This window comes from Mirounga leonina, unplaced genomic scaffold (assembly GCF_011800145.1).
Source record: "Mirounga leonina isolate KUSES-001 unplaced genomic scaffold, KU_Mleo_1.0 Mir_153, whole genome shotgun sequence".
NCBI classification, from domain to species: domain Eukaryota; kingdom Metazoa; phylum Chordata; class Mammalia; order Carnivora; family Phocidae; genus Mirounga; species Mirounga leonina.
Window position 1 is genome coordinate 21,736,147 of NW_023270387.1, and position 26,274 is coordinate 21,762,420.

The following is a 26,274-nucleotide window of genomic DNA, read 5'->3' on the forward strand; positions in this document are numbered from 1 at the left end:
TCCTTTATAGAAAATAAAAAAAATCTCTGTATACATGGACCTGCGTGGTTCCAACCTGTGTTGTTCAAAGGTTAACTGAAATTGCAACAAAGAGCTTCTGGTGGCAAAGTCTAAAACATTTGCACCCTGGCCCTTTATAATAAGAAAAAGCTTGCTGCCCCTCTGGCCTAGAGCACAGGCCAAGCACTGATGCGGCTGAAGTGCAGCCCAGCTCCCCCTCGCACTCAGCTCTGCAGGCAGAAGACACCTGTGCGAACACGTGGGACTCTGCAGGGGGTCGGCAGAGGGGGGCATCATGCCCAGCTGCAGGAACATGCTCAGTCCGTGTCCAGGGCAAGTAGGAGGTGCTGGGAAGTGGCTGCCTTGGAAGCCCTCCACAAATGATGGATAGGGGGCTTGTGGGGACAAATAGCCTAATTTCCTTGCTTCTCAGCGGGGAGAAGGCCATGCCCCAGAGCCACCTGGTGGGACCGAACGCCAGCGTGCGCAGCGGTGTCTGACTTGACAATGAACCCTTCGCTGGCCCGTTTCCTTCCCTTTCTGGCTCACCATCCCCATCCGTGTTTCCTGGAATCACTCCCCAAACAAGCTATGTGCATTTGAATCCTTGTTTCAGCATCTGCTTTGAGGGGGACCCAAACGAGAGGGTGGGAGGTCCCTCAGCTGCTCCAAGGTGTGTGGGAAGACCTATGTACCAAGTCCCACTGTAGAGAAACGAGGCCTTCTGGATAATTAGCAGAGCTTTATTTGTATGATTTTTTTTTTTTTCCCTTCTCCCCTAGGTCTTAAGCCACAGGATGAAGAACTGGGCTTAGTTTTTTTTTTTTTTTTTTTAATTCTAAACTCACATACCACCTTTCTGGGTGACTGCATTGCTGGGGACTCTACACTCCTAACAGTTGACTCCATGTGCAAGGCTATTGCCCTTCCACCCCAAGAAAAACGTCCAGACAACTGATACAGTTTCTGTTTTGTCATCTGATAATTCTGTTTCCTTCCTCCTTAAAGAAAACTGTGCAGAGAAAGAATCACTTGAGAAAAGCAATCTTGGCTTACTACTCCATCCATCTGTCTTGGAAAGAAACTCAACTATTCTGTGTTTTTCAGTTTCCTTCCTGAAGGTCTCAGTGCACATTCGGCCAGTTTGGGCAAGTTGCTAGGCTTCCGAGCTGCGCTGGCCAGCCCCTGACGGGTCCCCAAATTAAAATACAAGTTTTAAGTAAGTGCTCTCCTTTTCCTGGGAATTGTTGACAGCTAAAGACCACATGGGCTCATCAGTGTGATCTTGAGGAGAGAAATGATCAGGGCAAAAGGCTCCAAATGGAGATGAAAAAGCTTTTATAGTGACAGGGAAGAGATATCGCAGGCTGCTTGAGCAAATGCAGTTTGGGAATAGAGGGGAATGCGGGCCATCTTGTAAATAAAAAACAAGAGGAAAGGGACAGGGAGCACCTGAAATGGTACAAAAGAGAGACGTGAGATGAGGTGGGAAAAAGGGAGAGAGCAGGGGGGCACAGGGAGGAGAGGGGGAGGAAGTCAGAGCAGTGGCCATCAGAGAGCCTTTCGAAGAGTGAGGGGATACGGAGCGTGTTCAGACCTCATGGAAGACGAACCCAGCGGTGGAGGCCCTATTGTTGCTGTGTGAAGTGTGCAGAGAAGCTCTTGGTGCCCCTTTGAAGAACACAAGAGCAATCTGCGGGGTTATTGACTAACAGAAAAATGGCTCCTCTCTGACTCAGCACAGGATGCAATTTATCTTTGGACAGACCCTCAACAGGTGTCTTGGCAAGAGGTCGGGCATGAGGAGCGGGAAGGTTGCGGTTCGAGGAGTGCGGGGGCGGGGGGCGGCGGTGACGGCAGGGATGGGAGGTGATGGGAAAGAAGCAGAGAGAGGAAAGGAGATGGAGAGAGGGAGGGAGACTGGAGGGAGAGAAGGAGGAACACAGGGAGGGAGCAGGGAACGAGAAAAGAAAGGACAGATGAGAATTTGGGAATAAGACACAGGGAGAGAAGAGGGGAAGGGATAGAGCTGGAGGAAAGATTTAGAAAATCTCAAGCTAAGAAGAACAAAGCAGCTGCCAGGTGCCGCACATGGAGCGAGGTGTCATTTCATTAGCTTATTTAATCCTTACTCTGACACCACATTGGCACGATCACCCTCCTTTTTACAGGTGAGGAATTGGGGGCTCTGAGAATTTAAGTAACTTTGCCCCCAAATCATGACACTGAGGAAGTAAGAAGGTTGGGATTCAAACTCAGGAATAAAGGAAGTGTAAGATGATTCACGATTGGCTCCATTCCAGGGGAACAGGCTAGCTTCTGCTTTTCTGGATCTCTGGGCTCTGGACCAAATCACAGGCCATTCATTCCTATACTGCACTGTAGCATGTAACCATTTAGGCCTCCAACCACCAGGGGGAGCTATCTTCCCAGCAGAAATAGGAACCCAATTGATGTAAGAAATAGCCAAGTCAGGCAAAGAAGTTATTTGCTAGCTTGCTTTTGTGGGGGATTAGTTTGGTGATCAGGGAGGGCACCAGCTGAGCAAGCTGATTCCTATCAGCTGATTTTTACTTTATCCTGGACTCCATCTAAATGGGATTTACCTGTTAATTCTCAATCAGTATCTGCTTTGCTTCCTCTGCTCAACTTGTACTCATGGACTTGTCTACTCTGGTTCTGTCTGTCTCCCCTGCAAGGCAAGGGTGTGTCTGTTTCATTCTGTTCTCTTGGCCCAGGGCTGGCATCCTACCTGTGCATGAATAAAGCAAGTGAGAGGATGAATATACGCTTGAGCAGGAAGGGATCTCTAAGAAGCCTTTAATCCTACCAAACTCCAGTCAGATGGGAGTCTCAAATGTTGCTTTTAACAAAGAGTTTTCTTTGCTCACTGTGGATCTTCATGTTGGATATCACCTTCAAGACCGCCTTCTTGGTGTTTTGGTTGTTTAACCAAATGGTGTCTTTTTGTGGGGTGGGGGTGGGAGTTAGGAGGAAGGGAAGACATGTCTTGTTTTGTCCTGGTAATGATAATAATAAAAGCTCCCTTCCCAGGCTGTCATGCTGTCCAGGGAAACAATGGATGTGTGAACGCAGTTTGTAATCTAAAGCACTCTGGAAGTGGTCACTGTCCTCTGGAGTATACCCGTTCTTCACCCTTCTGTAAATTCTCTTACAGGGGCTCCAGAAGCTGGGTGAACCACAAGTGACAGAATGTTCTAATCGTTGGCCACCCTTCACCCTCAACCTATCGAACTGGAGTCTCTGGGAGTTCTCTCTGGAACCTGGGCCTTTTAAAACCTCCCTCGGGCGGGTCTGCGGTGTGGTAAGGCTTGGGAATCACTGTTCCAGCCCACCTTCTCCTCCATCCCCGTTCATCTCGGTCCTCGGGTTGCCCACCCACCCGAGCCTCTGGCCCCTGCCTCTCTCGGTGACTTCAGGGTAATTGCGCAACTAAGAAATCAGCTTCCATCAATGCTGCCCTTCATTTTGAGCCACAATATAAAACACTTTATTGTGATTACAAACAGCAAAGTTATTTTCTGCCGAGCTTCAGCATCTGAACTTAATAGCATGCTGTAATGCCACCCTGTGCTGATGTGTGGCATATTTAATATCCATCTTTCTTAGAAATAACAGTGTTCAGAAATTAGAAGGGACTTGAGCAGCGAAATAATTAATGTGGATAACCATCATAAATGCCTCAAATGGAACAAATACAGATGGTAGTGAGCCATGGCTGCTAATATGCTAACCTGTTTTGACAGACCTTTACATTTTTTTCCTTGGGAAGTTCGTGGATGGAAGTTAAAATCACTTTCCTCGTGACAAGAGCCCAGTCTTTCTGGGTCAAGATTTCATGGCACTCCTACCTGGGCCAGGGAGCCCTGCAGAGCTTAGGCTAAGAGAAGGGGAGCATCCTGGGTCTGGGCCTCTCTTTCATCTAGGCTGTCTGAGTCTGGGCTGGCCTGGAGTTCCAGACGGACATCTACCTGTCCTGCACGATGGACCTGGGCGGGGTGGGGGGGGGTGGGGCGGGGGAAGGGCAGGGGCCCCCGACTGGGCTCCACTCAGTGGGCAGTAGCTCTTTGAAGATCCTAGCGGCAAGCAGGGGCAGGTTACAGAACTCGGCTGCACAGAAAAATATCCAACTCCTCAAACTGGCAGGGAAAAATCTACTGAGAGAAATGTAGGGAAGGGGTGTCTGGGGGTGGGGGGCTACAGCTCACACAGCTCCTCTGCCCTCTAAGCAGCACTGGAAGCAAAAGGGCCATCCAGGCTTCTCAGGATAACTTAGAGGTCCCCAGAGACATGCTGGAGGGCAAATCAGGGGAGGGTGGGGAGAAGGAACCCGGTCTCTACCGAACCCCTACAATACGAGAGGCACTGTGCTCTGCACATATTTTATTCACTCTTCCCAATGATCATCGGAGGGGAGCATGGTGAGCTGATATTTAAGACAAGGGAGCTGATAATTAGACATAAGTGACTTGCCAAGTTCACCAGGGCCTCTAACAGAGCTTCTGGGCTCTGGAAACACCACCTTGGCCAGCCCCCGTCCCCCCCACCCCTGGTGTGATCCCAGAGGGGCATCACTCAGTCATTCTGCCCCTGAGGCCAAACCCTCCCTCCTCTTTGGTGCTGAAACCCAGACCCTCTCTCCCACGAAGGACATTAATCCAAATAGGTGTCCCCCTTCCCTCTAGCGCCGTCATTTATCCTTGTCTATTCAATCATCTTCTTACAATAATGCTGTAATACCTCTAAGTTTTAAAAATGGAGACACCTCCCTTGACCCTGGTTTCCCTCCCGCTACAGCTCGTTCTCTGTGTTCTCTTTTATATAATTCAAAAGAGCTGTCTCTCACTGCCTCGAATTCCCCTTCATCCATTCTTTCTTGAACCCACTCACTCAGATTTTGTTCCCAGCACTCCACCGAGACAGTTCTTTTCAAGGTTACTGCCAGATCCAATGGTCAACTCTTGGTTGACATGGTTGATCAGCTCTTCCTATTTGAATGTTTTCTTTTCTCAGCCTCTGGGAGAGCAGTCTCTTTTGGGAGAGCAATCTCTTTTGCGTCCATCCCAATCTCACAGGAGGAGTGTTGGTTCTTCCCCATCGCTATTATTCCCAAATGTTGGAGGACCTCAGAGCTTCTCTGGGTTGTCCACATGCACTCCCTCGATGAGCTCATTCAGCTCTATGGCTTTCAGCCCCATCCACATGCTGAAGACTCTCCCCTTGCTTGACATTTCCCTCTGAATGTCTTACGGGCATCTAAAATGTAAGCCAGCTAAAACCACCTTCTGCTTCCCAGCCTGCCCCCTGTACACCCTGCCCCCTGCCTGATCCCCATATCAGTAGATGGCAACTTTGTTCTTCCTGTCGGCTCAGCTACAAACTTATAGGTCATCCTTGCTGCCTCTCTTTCTCTAACGCTTCCCATTCATTCTTTTACCCAGAAAAGGACTATTTCCCCACCATCCCTCCTGCTGCCACCCTGGTCCCAGGCAGCATCATCTTGCACCTGGAAGAGAGTATTAGCTCCTAAGAGGTGACCTGCTTCTATTCTTGTCCCTACAGTTTTCTGGGCCCAGCGGCCACAGCCATCCTTGCTCAGGGTAAACAGAACCTTGTTGCTCCTCCGTTCAAATGCTTCAATGGCTCAGGGTCAGGCTTTGGCCCCCCTCCCTCTCTGATCTCAGCTCATGCGTCTCCTCTTTACTTACTCTGCTGCAGCCACATAACCTTCTCACTCTGTCTCAAACACATCAGGCAGGCTCTCTTCTCAGGAACTCGGTCCTTGCTACTTTTTTCCTGCCTGCCATCTCTTTTACTTTGTCTTTTTTTTCTCTCTCTCTTGAACTTACCATTACCTGACATCATATATTTATTTGTGGATTTTCTCTCCCCTCTTGCTAGAAGGAGGCCAGGGCTCTTATCTGTTTTGGCCATGACCGTGGCCCTACTGCTCAGAATCAGAGGTGCCCCAAAGCAGGCACATGGTAGGTACCCAGTGAATATCTGCAGAGGGGATGAATTTAAACTCAGTGTGACTTTGGAGTCCCGCCTCGGCCAGCACCCTGCACAGTGCTGTTTGCGTGCAGAAGGGGGTACGCCGGCAAGATGCGGCAAGATGCTTGGCTCCCTGGAGATACCGAGTTCTCCATGCCCCCGAGGCCCCAAATCCCTCCAGGAAGGATGTTACCACAGTAGTTAAAAATCAGACCTCAAGGAAATATGCTAGATTTCAGGATGCATATGAGGACATAAGAACATCAGATGGATAAAACGTGGGGAAGACCTGATAATTATTTTCAATTTAGGTCCAAGAGGCTTATATTCATGTTCCCTCTCCTGTCCAGCCTGGGTGAAGACATTCATCATGTAAGCAGAGACACTTTTGGGAGTGAATGGGGAGTTATTAGTAAGTATGCCAGGATGATAAGCACGAGCCAGGACTGTCCTAGGCAAACCAGGTATGATCACCTGAATCGGGGAGGAAGGGTCTGGCTTGTGGCCAGACCTGATAGGTATGGAGATGATGCTGGAGGGCTGGGGTTGAGAAGATGTTGGGAAAATGGAAGAGGGGGCAGAGAGGGGACCAGGAGAAAGGGAGCAGCTGGGAGAGGGCAGAGGAATGCTGGGGCATCTGGTCTGACCCCTGAGAAGGCCAGAGGCTGGAAGCAGCTCTGGGAGAGGGTCAACTTCCCATGCCCGACAGAGGAGAGAGAAATGGGATTCCTAAGAAAGAAGCGAATTGGGCACTAGCTGAGCTGGGAAGGGTGGGGCCATGAAATGAGAACAGCTTTGGCAGAAGCCCAAGTGCTTTCCAGGGCCAACTGAATGAGGAGCAGTACGGTGGTCTGGAAAGAACACTGAGTCCAGACAGACATAGTCTCACATCCTGGCACTCAGGAACTCGGACTGTGGGAGTGTCCCTGACTCGGCTCTGCTTCAGGTCCCTCATCTGCAAATTGAGGGTTGATGGCACCTTCCTTAAGGAATTCTGGGGGAATAAATAAAACCTGCCAGGCACCCAGCACAATGCGTGCACGGCGCATAATAGGTGCTTCTCTGGCAACAGGGAAGGGGTGCTCCTCAAGAAGATGATGATAGGATGGCAGACTGAGGCTTATGTCGGGAGAAGTTGGGCGGATGAGCCAAAGCGTCCGGTGAGGAGGCCTGAGCACTGAAGGAGGGGTGATGGCCAGATGCTCTTATAGCTTTCTATGGCTGCGCATGGAACACGGTATTGCAGTGTTTGGCACACGGAGGACGCCTTCAGTTGACTGATGTCCTCGTGGGCAGGGACTGTGGTTTTGTCATCTCCATCCCAGGCATCCGGCTCAGAGCCCGTGGTACTGGTACATGGTGCTGCTCGGGGAACACGGCTGGACTTCCCCACTAAAACCTTGGGAGCCCTCCTATTTATTTATTCATTTATTTATAAAGATTGATTGATTTAAGAGAGAGCAAGCATGAACAGGAGAGGCAGAGGGAGAAAGAGAGAATCGCAAGCCGACTCCACACTGAGCCCAGAGCCGGATGCGGGGCTCCATCTCACGACCCTGAGATCATGCCCTGAGCCCAAACCAAGAGCCGGACGTTTGACTGACTGCACCACCCAGGCGCCCCAAGAGGGCTGAGCTGGAAAGGAAGGCAAAGGGAACGGGGCTGAACCAGAGAACACTGCTCTGGTGGGGGCTAAGGGGAGGGAGCCCGAAATGGTTAAGCAAAGAAGGGAGGAGACATACTCTATTTTATCCCACTCTGGGATGAAGAAGTAACAATTTCCTAAAACCAATTCTCCCTGGCCTCCTGACCCACATGGTCTGTGATCCTTAGGCAGTTGGGGCTGACATGTATCTGCACCTCACTGCGAAGCATTTCCTGGGTGCTTCTTTTTCATGGTTTTAAACTAAAGGCCCTCGGAGAGCAACCAAAGCGAATATAATGTTATCAACTCTGAGTTTTTTGAGAGTAGTGAGTATGTCTTATTTGTTTATATTCTTAGTTCTGAGACGAGTGCCTGAATACATAGTAGATGCTCAATTAATTTTTGCTGGATTCCATAATGGCCTGGCCCAATCTGAGAAAGGGAGGGAGGAGGGGAAGCAGGAAGAAAGGGACCAGCACAAGCGCTTGCTGGGACTTGGAACCTGGGAAACAAGATGGTAAAAACCATCCCTGCTCTCTCCCCCTCAAGGGTCCCTGGCTGTTTTCGTCTATTCTAGAACACAGCTGCAAACCCCTTGCCTGCCGATCTGAGTGCTTTCATGAAGCTCCGTGGTGATTAGCGGAGGGGAGGGCAGCTCTCCGACCACATGTAATGGAAACAGAAATGCCGAAGCTCTCTTTTGAGCCTTTGTGCCTCACCTGGTTCTTTGTCAAAACCAAGGCCCTCGCTGAGGCTAGAGACGGACACCGCATGTACCCTCAGGGACAGACCTAAGAGATAGTGAGGGGATGAAAGTCACCCCCATCTCACCCCTCAGAGGGAGGTCTTTTGCCATTGCCAGGGGAAGACTGGTTCCCGTGTAAGATTTCCTGTTTCTGTCTCCTTGACGTGAGTTTGTTCTCTCTCCACCTTGGATACTTGTGCCATGATCCACTAAAATCCTCACAAGACAGGCCCCTAGTCCAGTTCACACACGTGTGCATGCGCCCAGGCAGACGCACTGTCCTAGCTCATTCTTCTCCTGGACGAGATGCAGAGTGAGTGAGCGAGCAGATGGACACCCTGGAGGTTCTGAGCCATGTCACTCCCTATCAGCCCTCTCCGCAGGTCCAGGCACGATCTGGGAGGGGCCGCCGATGAGATGGGTGGGCTCCCTGAATTCCCAGCTGGAGCCAAACTGTTCTCTCGCCGAGGGCTAGAGAGGTCTCTTCAGCTGCTCAGTAGACATGTCAGGCCAAAATTGAATCCAGGTGTATGTTTTAGCTGCCTCCCTTCTTGAGGCTTTTCTCCTCTTGAATTCCAATGAGACGTCTTTTGAAGGCTGAGCTGGGAGAGCAAGACCAACACCTGCGTACGTACGCAGGGTTCTTACTAGACTCTGAATAACTGAAATAACGGCTTTCCTGCACTCCTCTTTATCACAGATCAACCAGTCAATGAATCATACTTTTGATAAATATTTCCAATGCCTATACTTTGTGTCAGGCAGGGTGCTAGGTGGTGGTGGTAGGTATTTTCACTCCTGTCTTTCACATGAAATCACTGAGGTTCAGAGAGGTGAGGGTTTGAGGGTAATCCCTCAAAAGTGGACAGTGGCTGATTCAGCAGTCAAAGGCCTGTCTCGTGGTGTCTGCCTAATGGGGTGGGTCTCTAAGGCCCTTCTTGGAACCCTCAGGCTCCAACTGAACCCAGTCTGACAACCCCAGATACAGACTAACTTAAGTTTCTTAAAGCTCAGACATTCAGTGATTCCAGGGGACCCATTAAGGCTAAAATCCCTCACAAGTCTAGGAAAGATCTCTGACATGGTTTCTAGAAATTTCCTTGTGTTTCCTTGAGGACTTCTCTGGGGATAAATTTTGACCTCATGGCAGATCCAAACTTCTCAGGATGTCTCTTTATGAGCGTCTCCGGTCCACCTTTCCAGCTTTTCCCCCCACCCCTATCATTTCCTTTCTCCCAGTGAAACTTTGCATCAGACTACCTGCCATGACGGAACTTGCCATGCGTTCTGTGCCTCCGTGCCTTTGCTTATGCTATTCCTGTGCTAGGAACACCCCCTTTTCCACCTTCCCCCTAGAAAACCCCTACTCATCCTTCAAGGCCTAGATGCCCCCTCCCTTCTTCCTCACTTCCCATCCCGCTAGAAAGTGTTCTGCACCTCTAAGTGGAAACATGGGGTTTTCAGCCTGAGAAGGCCACAGAGTTGACAGATCTTAAAATTAAACAAGTCCACGGACAGTAGTCCCTTGGCTTGGTGCTGAGTCCAAATCCAGAGGAGCTGGCTTCTCTGTTGACTTGGGAGGCCGGAAGGCTGAGAACTCCCCCGCGAGAGCCCGACCCTGCCCGGCTGGCATTTTCCCCTCTGCCCTGCCCCTCCCTCTGCCCCTCTGAGTGTCTGGCTACTCCACCCTGGGTGAGCTGTATTTTCCTGGTCCTCCCTCTTCTAATCTCCCTGTCTGCCTCACAAAGTGGAGAATTTGATTTTCCTCCCGAAGGAAATCAGATTTGACTTCACTCGATGCATTTCCACAATGGCTACTGAAACACTAACTGTCTGTGTGAGGACATAGGGCCAAACTTGTGACTTCCAATGGGGGAGGAAGGGGGCGGGTGGGCGTGGGGGCACGGCGGTGTCTGAGGGACTCATCTGACACAGACCCAGGTGAAGCCATCCGAGGCTGGTCTGAAGGGGGTCCCCAAAGCCCAGTGGTGAGGAGACCCCGAGGGAGCAGGGCCGCCCCCGGTGTGAGCATTCCCCCTGCAGACCCCACACACAGCAGCTCTGGAAGAAGCAGGACAGAGCTGCCTGGGAGCCTCCCAGCACATTGCGCATACCAGTAGGACAGAGGCAGCCCATCACTGGGCATACCGGACTCACAGAAGTGGGCAGATCATAGGGGCTGAGAGTGGTGGCATAAGGATGCTGCAGGCAGGGCCACACCCAGAAGCTGTGGTCGTCACAGCAGGGAAGCCCGCCCCCCTGAACCACACAGAGGTGCAGGGTCAGAGGACCTCTGAAGAGCCACGTGACCTCGGGTGAGTCACTGGAAGCCCCTGCGCCTCAGTCTTCCCCTCTACAGAAAGGTTCTATGGATCACCCCATGCATGCCTCCATTGTACGTGTCACGCTGACCCCCATATTAAAAAGAGCTGTCCCTGGAGGTGTTTTCCCCACTAGAATGCAGGCCCCTAGAGGGGCAGGGTGTGTCTTATGTGTCTTACTTACTGCTTTATTCCCAGTGCTAAGCATCCTGCCTGGCCCATACAGAGCTCATGCTTGCTCACCTGAGCTGAAATGATCTATGTTAAATTGCTGGCCACCTGTTGTGCATAGTTATTAGTTTCCGGGATGACTGATGCCAAGGTAGGATCCAAAAAGCCCGGGACCACATTGACTTTATATAGGGTGGGAAGAGAGGCAGAGGACACCCTGAGTACCTCCAATGGAGTGAGGGCTGGTAAGGCTTTAGAGGGCAGATCTGTCTAGTAAGTAACGTGGTCCCCTGGGACAAAAGATTCTGTACCCCCCCAGTCCCTCCTGTCCTCTGTGCTGATTCCGTGGCCCCTCTCCTCTCCTGTCAAATAAATTCTGACAGCAGCCCTGGGCTCCGTGCATCTCACAGAAACACCCCCCATTCCCTGGGTGCTGTCTGTCTTCAGAGCAGAGCCCAGGTTCAGAGCCTGAGGGGTGGGAGGAGAAGTGCATGCGCTGGGCAGTGGGTTCCCCAGTGGCTGAGGAGACCGCAGCGAGGCGGCTTTGGAGCAGGCATGCATGCTGGTAGGCTGCCTGAGTTGCAGGTGGGGCAGAAGATGATGAGTGGGTCAGAGTGGTGCTGAGTAAGAAATGGCCTGAGAGAGTATGGGAAACAGACTTCTAAGAAACACAAGAGTTCCTTCCTCCTGGCTTAACAACAACAAAAAATCTAATTCTTTTAGAGAAGGGAGATAATACATCATAGATAAGGTATGGAAAGAGAGAAGGAGGAAGTGGAGTATGGGAAACATCGTTTTAGGGACATACAGCAGGAGAGACGGAAAGTCGGAATTTGGGCAGTTCTGCGAGATGGCCAGGGTCAGAGACCTCCCTGAGCCACAGGAGGGAAGCAGCGGGTCGATCGGTGCTTTTTGCTGCGTCAGAGAGTGATTCACCTGAGTCTGTCGGGGGAGTCTCCCTGTAAACAATGTAGCCGGCAGGAAGACTGGGGCGGGCTCCCTGGCATTTTGCTGCAGAGATGGTGGGGAGCCCCCGAGGCAGGCTGGCAGGGAGCCCACAGGTGGCGTGGGCTGGCCAGAGTCAGAGACACAGCCCCCTGGGAATGGGCCTGCTATCTGATGGGAGATCACTGCCACCAGAAGCACAGGGAGATCCTGGTTAGGGACGAAAACCTAATAATCGCTAATAGCATGTCATGTTTGTCTAGTGCTTTTAACCTTTTCCAGGTCTTTCACATTCAAAAGCTCATCTGCTCCCACAACCATCCTTTGAGGTATCCAACGGACACTTTTCTGCCCTTCCCTTTCTTGACATTTCTGTGACATTTGGCTCTGTGACAGCTCTCCTCTGAAGACGTCCTTCTGTTGTCTTCTTTCTGGGACACTGTCCTCCTGATTTTCCATCAGCTTCTCTGACCATTTCTTCTCAGTGGCCTGGCCTGACTGTTCTTCCTTTGCCCAGTCACTTTATTTATTTATTTTTTAAGATTTTATTTATTTATTTGAGACAGAGAGAATGAGAGAGAGAGAGAGCACATGAGAGGGGGGAGGGTCAGAGGGAGAAGCAGGCTCCCTGCTGAGCAGGGAGCCCGATGCGGGACTCGATCCCGGGACTCCAGGATCATGACCTGAGCCGAAGGCAGTCGCTTAACCAACTGAGCCACCCAGGCGCCCTGCCCAGTCACTTTAATGCTGACGTGCTCTGGTGCTATCATGAGCCCCCTTCTTGCCCGGAAAGCACCTCCTGAGGGTAGTCTCATCAGCCACCGAGACTTTCACATCTGTCTCTCACCCTTGGCTCTGCCCCTCAGCCCCGTAGAGACAGGTGCCTCTGGATCCTCCCACCCGGGGGACCCCCAGTCCCTCAAGAGTGATGAGCCTAAACTATCTAATCACATTCTCCACCAGGTCAGGTCCACCTCTGCTTCCCACCATCCCAGTGCACCGCCAACATGCCCTAGTTGTCCACTCCAAACCTGGGGGTCATCCTGGCCTCAGTCCTTCCCCCACCCCACACATCTGGTCAGTCACCCTCCCAGCCTGACTCCTCAGTGTGCCTTCAGTCTGTGCCCATCTTCACGTGTCTATGCTCATACCCTAGTTCAGGATCTTGCCATGTTTGTTGAGGTGAGTGATTCTCATTGCTCATCCTTGGGGATATTTGGCAACATCTGGAGACAATTTTTTTTTTTTTTTGGAGAGGGAGGTGGGGAGGGGCAGAGGGAGAGGGAGAGAGAGAATTTTTTTTTTTTTTTAAAGATTTTATTTATTTATTTGACAGAGAGAGACACAGCGAGAGAGGGAACACAAGCAGAGGGAGTAGGAGAGGGAGAAGCAGGCTTCCCGCCGAGCAGGGAGCCCGATATGGGGCTCGATCCCAGGACCCTGGGATCATGACCTGAGCCGAAGGCAGACGCTTAACGACTGAGCCACCCAGGCGCCCCATGGGAGAGAGAGAATCTTAAGCAAGCTCCACTCCCAGTGTGGAGCCCGATGTGGAGCTTGATCTCACAACCCTGAGATCATGACCTGAGCTGAAATCAAGAGATGGATGCTTAACCCACTGAGCCACCCAGGCGCCCTGACATTTTTTTATAGTATAGTTTTTATTTATATTAAGAAAAGATTGAATAGCCAAATGGACATGAGTAATTATTGTCCGCATGAAAGACTATATGTTATCGTTTCTAAGACAAAATAGATTATTTTGTGTAGACATGACACAGCTATATTTGGTTTATAACTTAATGACCTCATCTATCTATCACAAGGTATATCCATTTATCTTGAAACCTACGTAACTACATATAGGACCCTACAGTTGATACACTGGCGTATGTTTTTGTCTTGAGAGGGCATCTGATTCAAATGGGTCATAATCGCTTTAACATTCACATTGGATTTTGTGAATGCTATGCCATCCACTCACTTTCAGTTCTTCAAAACCCATGACCTTCAAATATCAGATGAGGTGTTTGCTTAAATGCAGATTTCTAGTCTTGGTACAAAGCACATTAGGAGAGACCTTTTTAAAGATTTTTTTTTTTTTTTTTGACAGAGAGAGACACAGCGAGAGAAGAAACACAAGCAGGGGGAGTGGGAGAGGGAGAAGCAGGCTTCCCGCGGAGCAGGGAGCCCGACACGGGGCTCGATCCCAGGACCCTGGGATCATGACCCGAGCCGAAGGCAGACGCTCAACGACTGAGCCACCCAGGCGCCCCAGGAGAGACATTTTTGATTGTCATGACTGAGTGGTTGCTACTGGTATTGAGTGGGTGGAGGCCAGGCAGGCTGCTGAGCATCTTACAGTGCACAGGATGGCCCCTGAGACCAAGAGCTCGCGGTCCAAGATGTTGGCGGTGCAGAGCTAAAGAACCCTGGGCTGGGACTATACCCCACTTTCCTACCTGGGCTCTCTGCCATCAGATCCCCCTTCAAGCCACTGTCATCACTGCCTGCCAAGAGAATTCTTAACTGACAAACAGATCTGCCTGCATGACTCCATTTCCCAACTTCTCAGCATGGTCTGCAAACTCTCTGGGGTCTGGCTCCTGCCTACCCGCTCTCGAACCCCTTCTTCCATTTCTCTCCCAGCCCTGCTCCAGCGAAACCGGATAACGTGCAGGTCTCTGAGTAAAGCCTGCTCTCTCTTGCCCCTAGGACTTTGCTCACGTCTCCCATGACCCTGTCCCAGCGCCCAGCCCACCGTGCCCACTGCTGGCTCTTGGCCAGTGCTGACTTGTCCCTCGAGACTCACCTGGATGTCCCCTCCACCATAGTTTGGATGAATTCTGATGTCTCCTTCTCACTTTTCTGCAGTCTTCTTGAGGCGACTTAATCATCCCTGCAGACCCAGTGCCCCACACCGTGCCTGGTGAGCGAATGGGGACAGGAAGTAGCCTTGGCTGCACTTCACATACCTTGTTGCTGGAAAGACCACGCCTGGCACTCAGGTCTTTGGATCTCAAGCTATGTTTCGCTCGTCAGACTTGATGGCTCCTCCAAGGAGGCCACTGGTAGGTCCTGAGCTCCCTGACCCCCGGCCTCCCAACCCACCGCCAGCTCCCAGGCAGAGAAGAACAAGGAATGAATCATGCCTGGTTGCTGCCGCCTCCCTAGGCGCTTGCATTTATTCACAAGCTGAAAGACAAAAGCCTGGCCCCCCAGCATATGCCCGATCAAAAGCTAAGAACAAAAAGGCCTATGAAAGAAAGACACTGGCAACAGTAGCTACTTTGATGCAGGCAAGTCTTTGAGGGAGCAGCTGAGGACTGAGCCCCCGGCAGGGAGGAGAGAAAGAAGTGGCTGCCAGAAGGTTGAATGAAATCACGAAGAGAGGGGCCTCACTAGCTGTTCGGCGGCCAGTTTCCAGGGAGCACCAGGAATGGGTGGGGGGGAATCTCATTAATCTCACCTCCTTGCCTCCCTGCCCTGAAGCCTCAGCAATCTGCTCCATTAGGAGACGGAGGATTCATTCCTACAGGAATGGCGATCAGGGCTGGAAATTTGGGAAGGACGGTCACAAGCAATGGCTAGCATCATACAGTAATTAATATGAAACTCTTATCAACAATAAAATGATTTTATAGTTTATAATAATGCAATAATTTAATCCATTATTATATTGAGCCCAGCGATGCATGGGTGCCCAAATCCTGGAGTAGGTACTCCTTGTCATGAGATCACACTGGGAAAATATAAGCACATGGAGGAGAGCAAAGCAAGGCTTTAGGGTTAGCTGGGCTTGGCCTCAAAAATCCGGAGTTCTCCGGTCAGGTGGATGAGACTATGTTTTCTACTAAGCAAGTCAGGCCTAAGCAGCTTCATCACAATGGCCAATCCAATGCCCCACCAGCCCCTAGAAGGCTGGAGCCAGAGATGGAAAGACGGTGAAGAGTGAGCATTTCCCTCTGATTCCTGGGCTGGAGTTGGCCTGGGAAGCTGCGCCCAGAACCAGGACCCCACTTCTGGTTTGGCTGCCATCAGAACAGAGGAGAGGAGACAGGAGATACTTTTAGGAAGATGACCTTTGAATGCCGGGATGCTGCCCATCATGAGATTTTGCCTCAGGAGAACGCTCAGGAGAGTCTTGGGACCTGACCCCAGACGGCTCTAGGGAGAAAAGGCAGCAGTGGGGAGCCCCTCATCTCACCAGAAAACCAAGAAGTTAGCATGAGGTTGAACCCAAGGTCAACAGCAGTGTATAAGTGTTTCATTAGGGACCCCAGACATTTTGCTTACCCCCTGTATTCCCATTTTGGTGAAATCCAATGTCAAAGGAGGAGGATTGGACCCCAGCATGGGTAGTGAAGACATGAACCCTAGGCTCTGGTGGCATCTGGAGACACATAGAGCCCTTCACCTCGGACATAGGAGTACAACCTTACCATTCAGAGCTGTACTTTCCAGGACCTTTGCGGAAAAGTCAGCTTTGGTACCTTCCAGTCTCACTTTTGGCTTTGGGCTGCTGTACTTTTCAGAAACTTTAAAGCAAGGCGGGTAAGTACTTTTAGAGATGATAAGGACCTAGGGGCAATGCACAGAGAGCTGAGCAGGGGTCTTGGACGAGAAGGAGGACCATGATCATGGCCAAAGCACCCTGTCCAAGTAGCCTCCAGTCCCTCTGACCTGCAGGAAGCAGCATTATCAGCTGGGGACACTTTAGTCCTCCTCCCTCTTTTCCCTGGAGGAACTCGATGTGCTGGGAAGATCAAACCAGCACATATCCTCTGAAGGATCCAGATTCTTTTCTTCTCTCTCTGAGCTGTCACTTGCTATAAAAATGATCATTGATATTCAGCCATTATTCTTCCATTATCATTAATATTCTCAAAAGGCTCTTGGAAACACATTTATACAAGGCTACATGATCAGTTCCTACATTTACTTTCAATTTAAATAACGGCTTTAGCCAGAGTTTTGATGTGCTGTTTACTTTAATTACTGTTCTGCCCCTATCTGTGTCTTGACACAGTGTCATTTAATATTTTATGAATTTCCTTTAGCCCATTTTTTCCCGACATGTGTGATTCTAAGGGGCTGCGGATGCAATTTTTTTTTTTAAACTTGCACTTTTAACTTTTCTGAGGCTTGCTGTAAACAAGACGTGGCATGTCTATGGATCCTCTTCCCCTGGTGATAATGGGAGGGAATAAATAAACGAGCAGACAGCTGCTTTACCAAGCTGGCACAGGGATGCCAGGGTGCTCGGGCCCTGCTGGGGGCTCACAGTGACGGGCCAGCAACTTCAGACGAGGTGGGACACAGCCCAGAAGAAATCAGTGTCTGCTTCCCAAAGTGTGGTCTGGCAGCTCGGTCTCGCCTGGGAGCCCCACCCCAGCACCCCGACTCAGAATCTGCATTTTAACAAGATCCCTAGGGGATCTGTGTGCACATTCAAGTTGGGAGAAGCACTGCACCACAGGATATCAATCAGTGGGTGGCAAGAAAATAAGCTCCTCTCTGCCTCTCTCTCAAAATTCCCAGGCTTTCCTGGAATAAAATCTATGTTCTCAGGACCTACGGCCAATTCTTGGGCTCCCATTCTAAAAAAATACTTCCACTGCTGTGTTCCTTAATTGCTTCAAGATGTCCCCCATTTTTCTGTCCATTGATTCGTTCATTTAAGACATCTTTATGTAGTATGGCCACGTGCTGGGAGTTACCGAAAGTGACAAGGAAGACGGGGAGTGCCACCTATTATAGCAGTAATGTGCGCCAAGCGCTAAGGCCACATGGAAGGGGAGACTCATGGAGATGCCAGGGAAGGTGTCTTTGAAGAGGTGATTTCTGAACTGATCTTTGAAGATGACTGGGAGTTCACCAGATGGACGGGAAGGTGTGGTTGGGGAGGACAATGTTGATTGAAGCCAAGGGGCAATGGCTAAAAGACACAGATGTGTAAACGTTCAGGTGGAGTTTATGGCTGGCATGGCATTCTGGTCTGGTCCAGCCCTGCTGCGGGCACTAGTCAAGGGCCGTGCTTGGAGCAATCACAGCATCTGTAGCCTTGGGGCTCATCAGGGGGTGTTTCCCCATCCTCGGGAAGAAAGCTTTCCCATTGGGACTGTGGTTGGCTGCTGACGGACAGAAGGACCTTCTCTGGAACTTGGAGTTGGGGGGACGCACCAACTCCTTCCTACCAGTCACTATCGCTGGCCTTTGATGAGTACCCTCGACCTCTCTGTAAAATCTGTAAAATGGGTTCCTGGGAAGGCTGGATGAGATAGAAGATGTGAAAGGAACTGACACTTAGTAGGCGTGTCCTAACACGGCTGCATCTGAGCTTGAATCAGAGGTCGATGGGCAGGGCAGGGAAGTGAATAATAGCAAAGACAAGGAAAAGAACATGCCAGGTAAGCATCACTGGGGCCCTAGAGCAAGGGAGATCGGAGGGATGACCAATCAGGAAGAAAGAAAGGGAGAGCTTTCCCGGGCCCCATTTCCAGCCTCTTCCACCCACTCTTTGTTGGCACCCAGCGACAGATCAACACTTCTGCTGAGGAGGAAAACCTCTCTGAGGGGCGGGCCAGAACGGGGATTTGCTCTCAGCAATGTGGGCTTGCTGGAGAAGGTGGCTTTGGAGGGAACAGACAGCTGTCAGGCTGCGGAAAATGGGAAACGAGAGAAGAGGAAATTGAAACCTGTAACTCAGATTTAAGGACAGATATTATTTCCTTGTCTCTTTCTTTCTTTTTTTAATTTTTTATTATTTATTTATTTTAATTTTTATTGTTATGTTAATCACCATACATTACATCATTAGTTTTTGATGTAGTGTTCTCCTTGTCTCTTTCTGTACAAACAGAAGTAACTTGCCCTTTGGGCAGAACCAAACCAAAGAGAAGACATGAACACGTCACAAGTGAATAAATCCAGCTAAAAATTACTTCTCCATTTTGTCCCTTCTCATATATGGCATTTATCATGGGTCACAGATGAGGGGATAATCTTAATTTAATGGCTAAAATGAAAGGAATCATTCCTGATGATGAAGGTACAAAATGAACACCCTACTAGTTCCAGATCCTGACGGTGGGTATCAGCAATTGGTAGCAGTGTGGGTACGTCCATTAGTTTCCCTGCATTTATTAGACTTCAGTGCTATGTCGATTCCTGATTTAGCTGGAGAATTTGGAGGAAACTGACTAGCATGGTGCCTACCACATGGTAGATGTTCAATACATATATTAGTTTCTCTCATGGCATAGTTACCGCAGCTGGCTGGCTACCCCGCGTTTGTGTGCATTTGGTCACAAGGGGGACTGTCTGGAGAAAGCAGACGGTCTGCTTTACTTTCAATCATAATCCTAGCAATCATAGCACCATTTATGGGGCAATATACTACGTGCCAGAAGTCTTACATACATTTTCTCATTTAATCATCTAATCAGTCCTATGAAATAGGAACTAGACTGTCTCCATTTTGCAGGTAAGCGCACTGAGGCTCGGAGAAGTGAAGTAATTTGAGCAGTTGTAAGAAGCTCAAATGTAAATGCTAGAGCTGGGGTTTGAATGAAGGTCCATCGCTTGTCAACCAATCCAATCCAAGCTCTTTTGAGTCTTTATATCACCTTCTAAAGAGAGAACTGGAGAGCTGGAAGGACCCTCGGAGATCACGTAGGGTAGTGGTTCTCAGAGGAGACATGATTTTGTTCCCCAGGGGACATCTGACAGTGTCTGAAGGTATTTTTGGTCGTCACAACTAGGTGGAGGGGTGGGGGGCGCGTGCTACGGGCATCTAACTGGTAGAGGCCAGGGATGCCGACAAACACCCCACAGCACCGAGGACAGCCCCCCACAACAATAGAGTAGCCTACCTGAAATGTCTGATCCACACCAATCTGACTGACAGACAGGAAAACTGAGGTGGGAGTTGGGGCGAGGGTAGGGTCAAAGGTCATGCTTACGTCACTGGGACAGAGGCCCCTGGGGACCACCAGACTTCTCCCACAGTCCTTCCGCCACCTTTGCTCTCCAGGAGCAAGAGCTCCAAGGGTGTGTCCTACTCCGACTGTCAGACGGCGTGGTATGGAAAGGCATTATCTACCTTTACCTGCATTTTGAGCAGGTAATGAAAGCCACGGTGGGGAATCAGCAATTTGTTACATCAGAAAACATTATCCTCCGGAGTAGTACCCTTATTTGTTTCCTCACTCAGGAAAACAAAAGAAGAATCAAGTTTTCTCAAGTAGTAAGATTCCTACTTTGCTCCCTTTAGCAATTTTCTCATGTGGGTTCGGTGGAATCTGGGAGTGCGCAGCGCGGGAAGGTGCTTGCCAAGGGGAGAAGGAGCCTGTCGTCCTGACCAGGGGCTGCTTCCGAGGCAGTGGGGGCTGTCAGCGCATGGGGCCGGGGCCCTGGAACTCGGGAGGGAAGCAGGACACCTTTAGGACAGAGCGCCTGCCGCCGGCTTTCCGAGCAGGGCACTGAGGACCAGTGGGCGGGGCGAAGGCAGAGTGGGGTCCGGCTGGCCCTTCAGCGTTCTCATGACCCTGTCCCTCATGCGTTGCCACCCAAGCAGCTCCCACGGTTCTGGGGGTCTAGGAGAGGGGCGGCATGTGGACAGGAAGGAACAGGGGCTTCTGGGTCACATGTGGATCCTGGCGAAAGACCTGGGCAGATTCTCTGCATCTCTAAGTCTCAGTTTCCCTCCCGGTACAACCATGGCAATCACACCAGGGGTGGTGGGCAGAGTGGGATCACCGACAGGTACACTTAGCACAGCAACGACACATGGGACCCATCAGTGCTTCTCCCTGCTGAGTCTTCCAGCATATGAGGGCCTCTGTGGACACGGTGAGCTGCAGGAAGGTCCGGTATGCCGAATGTTGGTCAGGGCAGGGGATTTAACATGCACTAGTGGACCTAAGGCTTCCTGTGTGCTAGTTACAAAGCGTGCAAGGCCCAGGAACGAAACCTGGAGTGTCTTTCATCCCAAGGCAAGAAGACTCCCTCAGCCCCCATTAGCCCACCCTACTCACCCCACCTTATCTGGTCCCTTGCCTGTCCTTTGGGCCGGGCACTCCCTCTTGCCCTGCTCACCCAGGGTCCCAGACTCAGGCAGCAGATGGAAGCAGGCTTCCCAGAAGCTCCGGGCCAGACCCTGCCCGGTGGGCCTGTGCCTACCTCAGTACCACGTGAGTGTGACACAGGATTTGCACAGAGCATTAATGGAACCCTGTAGTTAATATTCAGGCTGAGTGTCCTGTTTTTTGTTTTTTGTTTTTTCTTCTAGGCGTGCAACATTATGGTTCAATATTTGCTGGGTGGTAATTAATAGCACTTAATCTGTACGTCTTGAGCTTGTTTCCCATTTGTTAAGAAATGAAGTCACTGTAGCCACCCCATTTTTGGCTCCTTCCCTTCTTTTTCCTTCCCAGAAATGTCCTTTCCTACTTCAGCCTTAGCAGGTCTCAGGAACAGAGGGCCAAAACAAGACCAAACAAACAAACAAAAAAACACATAAAAGCAACAACAAAAACAGCAACCGCCCCAGGAAGTGGTTCACGGCTGCATTCATGAAGCAGTTACCTGAGGAAAAAAATTTATGAAAAAAGAGAAGAAATGGACTCCCTTACCCACCCCGCTCCGTCCCCTAGGCCCGATCTGGTGTCAGACAGAAGCCCCTTAAAGGCAGAGAGGGGTCTCCTGTTTCTTCTTTCTTCCAGACAGTGTCTAGTAAACAAAATACTCTCCGAGATAAAGCTATCATTTATTGAGTGCCTACTGTCTCCCGGGTGCTTGGCTCTACGTTTCATTTGACTCTCAGCCATCTCGAACGGCAGGTACGTGTTATCGCCATTGTACAAAGGAGGCATGGTTCGGAAAGACCGAGGAACTCGCTCAAGGCCACACAGCCAGCAAGCGGCAGAAGAGAAACTCTGCTCCAGCCTGGGACAGCTCCAAAGCTGGGCTCTTCCCGGCGTTCCGTGCTCCCGTCTGTATGTGGATCCCACCAAGGCGGAACGCCTGATACGCGATTTGCCCACGTGTGCCTTGCCCGCAGGGCATCGGATGATCCTCATAATAGCGTTACATCGACCTCTTAGTGGCATAGTTACGGGCTTCTCCATAAATCACTTTCTTTTCCTCCGCTTCCACAGCCTTGTGGGATGGGCTGAGCGGCATCACTGAGTTACTCTCGTTTTAGGGAGACAGCAGCTGAGGCTCTGAGACGCTGAGCAGCTCTAGAGTAGTACTGGGGCTGTCGGTCAGGGTGCTCGGCGGCACCGCCGGGACCCCTGCCTGGGTCTTATCGTGCCAGCTGACACTCTCTTCCCAAGGTTTTGTCACCTGGCTCAGCTGCTTTGTGTGATAGCATCCTGGTGGCATCTGCATTTCAGGTGGGGCTGAGAAGGAGAAGCAAGCAACAGTCAGAGGCCTTGGGGGGCTGGGAGGTGAGGTGGCCCACACCAACCACTCCTGCTTCTGGTTCTCAGGCTGGCAAACACCTACAGTAGGAACATAGCAAGAAACCCCCTGCAAATCAGGCAGCGTGTGTCAGATTTTAAAAGCCTCAGGGAGTTGAGGGCCAGCAAATAAAATGTGCTTCATTTTGCCAGAGCTGAGGGGTTTGGGCAAGAAGGAGCACTTAGAATTTTGACAGTGCACTTCGATCAGTTTGACGGGTTTAATATTATAGAAATATTTCATTGTTTCAGGACGGACGGGGAAATCTAATCATCCATCCAGCTGAACTCTATGTTTGTCATGACCCACGGGAGGGGAGGGGGCAGAGAAGGAAAGGGAGAAAGAAGAAACTGATTTAAAATCCAACTTAACCCGAGGTAATTTGGCCCATTAGTTCAAACTGTGTGTGTGTGTGCGTTTTTTCCTCCCTCCCTCCTATTTTATTTAAGTCGCTGCTCTGTTTTCAAGGTATTATTTTTAAAAAGTGGCATCTAATTATGTTTTCTCTCCACATTCATTTTGAGCAGGTAATGAAAGCTACGGTGGGGAGTTCTATCTGATTAATGGGAGAAAATGCAGATGGCACTGAATTGAAGCAGTGATGTAAAATACGGTTTTATAAATAGGACTGAAAGAAACTAGAGTGGCCTACCACTAGATTCAGTGGAGATAGTATTCATTCTACTCTGGGTGCTGCGATCATCTGGAAGTCGTCTGGAGAACAGCCCGTCTGGAGATCCCTGACTAGCCTTCAGCAGTCACTCTTCGCTCTGACGTGGGTGCGACACGGGAGCCTCTCACTTACAAATCTCTCTTGTACCTGGGAAGCCCTTTGTTTATATTTGCAATTTACTCCTATGGGCAAAGCATTGTTCTCTACCAGCATCCTCTTTTATCTTGGAAGAAAAGACGAATGAGACCTTACTCTGAAGCTTGACTGAGACTCCAAGATGGAGGGGCCAGTAGAGGGTCACTTGGTGCCTTGATGGGGCAGGGAAGCAAGGAAGGGGCTGAGGATAGGGCATAGAAATGAAAGAAAAGTTCCTAATTCTGCCTCACCAGGCTCAGATATATCCTTTTCTTGCCGGGAGCAGAGAAGGTAACTCTTGCTAGATTGACATTAAAATGAGGTCATGCTCCTTGGAAAAAGCCAGACTCGTTGAGCAGAAGATGTACATTGTTCCAGGAGCGTTCCCCCATGGTATAACAAGTGACAAGGCTCTTGGAGATATTACCAGACAGTGCTCACTTTGGGGTTCTGAGAAGAAGGGAAGTGGCAGACCAGGGAGAAGTTTTCACCACGGGGAGCTCATTTCTGCAGGCACTCAGTGGAAAACCACCCCCAAGCCTTATGTAACACAAGCCAACCTCTCTTCTCAACAGCAGGAAGAGGCAATTCAGGTCAAAGACAAGGCGTTCTTTGCTATACACAGGCCTCTTCTTTCTTCCCTAGTTTCTGACCTTGAGCTGTGCCTTCTCCCCAGCTCCACTTTTGCCAGCCTTTTGGAGCTCAGATCCAAGTTCTAATCCAGATCCCCCAAATGCTACTCAGCCAACACCTACATGTGCATATGGATGTTAATATGTAATTTCACTGATGCAGTATTGTTTGTTCACCCGTTAGCCTGCTAGCTTCCATACAGCAAGTACAATGAGTCTTCCAGGGGCCTCTAATGCAGCCAGATACTGGGCTCTGAGCTTCAGGTTCCCCATCAGAGTGTGTTGAGGGGGACAAGTGATGGTTCCTTACATCTAACCAGAATTCTACAAGTGCATCAAGATTCTTCAAAGCAAACGCTTCAGAGTCCAAACAGGGCCCTATGAATGGGATGAATGGGAACAGTTAGCACATGGGAGAGTTTATGACCCAGGTAGGGATAACGGGATAGTTCGGCAATCAATTGTAGAATCTTGTAGGTAGAGAGGAGAGATCAGATTATCAAATGCAGATAACCCCGCTCTGGTGGTTCTCCTACCTGGGCACACATCAGAATTACTTGGGGAGCATATGAAAAACCCAGACTCTTGGGTCTTCACTCTTGGAGACTTGAGTGCCATAGGTCAGGGTGAGAGGTCCGGCATCTGGTCCCCAGTGAATTCTAACGCCGCTGCTACCAGGGAACCATGGAGTTCTTGTGTGGGTCCCAAAGGAAGAAACAGAAACCGAGGACATCTGGGTGACTCATGCAAAGCCATAAGGCTAGCGAAGGGGGAGGATGAGACTGCCATTCCCTTGCTCTTTCTATTACTCCTAACTGCCCTCAATTAGCATTTCACTCACAGAGAACCTCCGGTCACACGTGGGCTGAGAGGGGAGAATTATTTAGAACACATGTGAAACTCTATTTACACCAAGCCTTAAAATGAACTTCCCATTCTCCAGCTTCAGCTTCCAGAATGCAACCTTAATCTAGTTCATTTGCATAAGCTTTAAAATAAGCCTTTAGAACAAATGTAAATGGATCTTCAAAGAACAATATTATGATGGGTTCAGTGTAAATGACTTAAAAACATATGGACGACATTTCTTTAGGATTTCCCAGGGAGTCGTGCTGTCTGTCTGTATGCAAGGGAGTTTTATTATCAAGGCAAAACTGGGGTTTGGGAGGAGAGTGGTATCCACCGAAGGATAATAAATCCTAGCCTCTCGGTAGTTCTGATTTAGTTTCACGCCTCAGTGGGCTGGACTGTTAACATGGAATGGCCAACACAGAACAGGACTGAATGTCTTCATCAGGCTAAACTTGGATCCTAGGAGCAGCTCACGCCCCAGGTCATGGAACACAGGATACAGATGTCAGAACTGGAAGCAACCAGAGATTTTCCATTCTTCTCCCCTCACAACAGGGATGACGAAGCCAAGGATCAGAGAGTGCAAGTGATCTGTCAAGATCACACAGCCGGTATGTGGTGGAGGTGGGACATCAACGCAGGTATGTCTAATTCCAAACCTACTTTCTTTCGAATACATCACCCAGCTGCTCCAAAGTGATCACACAGCGGTTTTTAGAACCAGCTGGGCCCAACACAGCAGCAGCAAGAGGTTACACGGCCAGGACTTTTGATCAAGAGCTTTGCCACGTCCCTGCCACACTGTTTGCTGGGCAGCAAGACTCCTCTCTGAAGAGGCAAGAAGTAGATCCTGAAGATGACGGATCTGCATGAAGCAAAACCCAATAACAAGGCACTTTCGGGTCAAAGACTTGATTTGCTGTGGTTTGGAGTTTCTAGGTCAGCACTCGGAGCCCTGCTCAGCTTATCGAAGATGAGGTCCTCAGGAAGGACCTCCTCGGAGGGAAGTGTCAGGAAAACCAATTTAAGATCCCTTTAAGAGATGGGACAGATGGAGATAGGGGCTTGTTTTCTGCCCACAGTTATCTTATCTTAGGGCCAGGCTGACACTCTGAGGAGCTGGCTATAAAAGGCCCAGCTGGAGACATGGCTTGGGGAGGGGAGGCAGGCTGCTAACCTTGGGCAACTCAGTTAACTACTGTGGGCCTCAGTTTTCCCTTTTCATAGAACAGGGTGGTTGGATTCGTTTTGTAATATCCTTCTGTGGACAGGTATTTGCTGGTTGCATAAGAATTACCTGGCTTGTTTGTTAACCTAGAGCCTCTCAGGTCCCAATTTCAGGTATTCTGATTCAGGAGGTTTGCTGTCGCGCCCAGCAACTGTTTCATTCACTCATTCACAGGTGTTTACTGCACACGCAGGAGATGTTCTGGAGCCTGTGGTAGGTACTGGGAATTTAATTGGCAGTGTGCACTGCAGGCGAAGAACTCTACAAGGCAACCGGGGTACATAATTGTTTAAGGAAGAATTCTTGCCTGGTGAATGGCAGTGTGGGATCGCATACATGGGATTCAGTCAAAATCGGGTCTGAATCGTTGCTTTGCCACTTGCTGGGGGTGTGACCTTATTTGTGCGATTCCCCTAACCTCTTTGATCTCATCTGTAGTATGGGG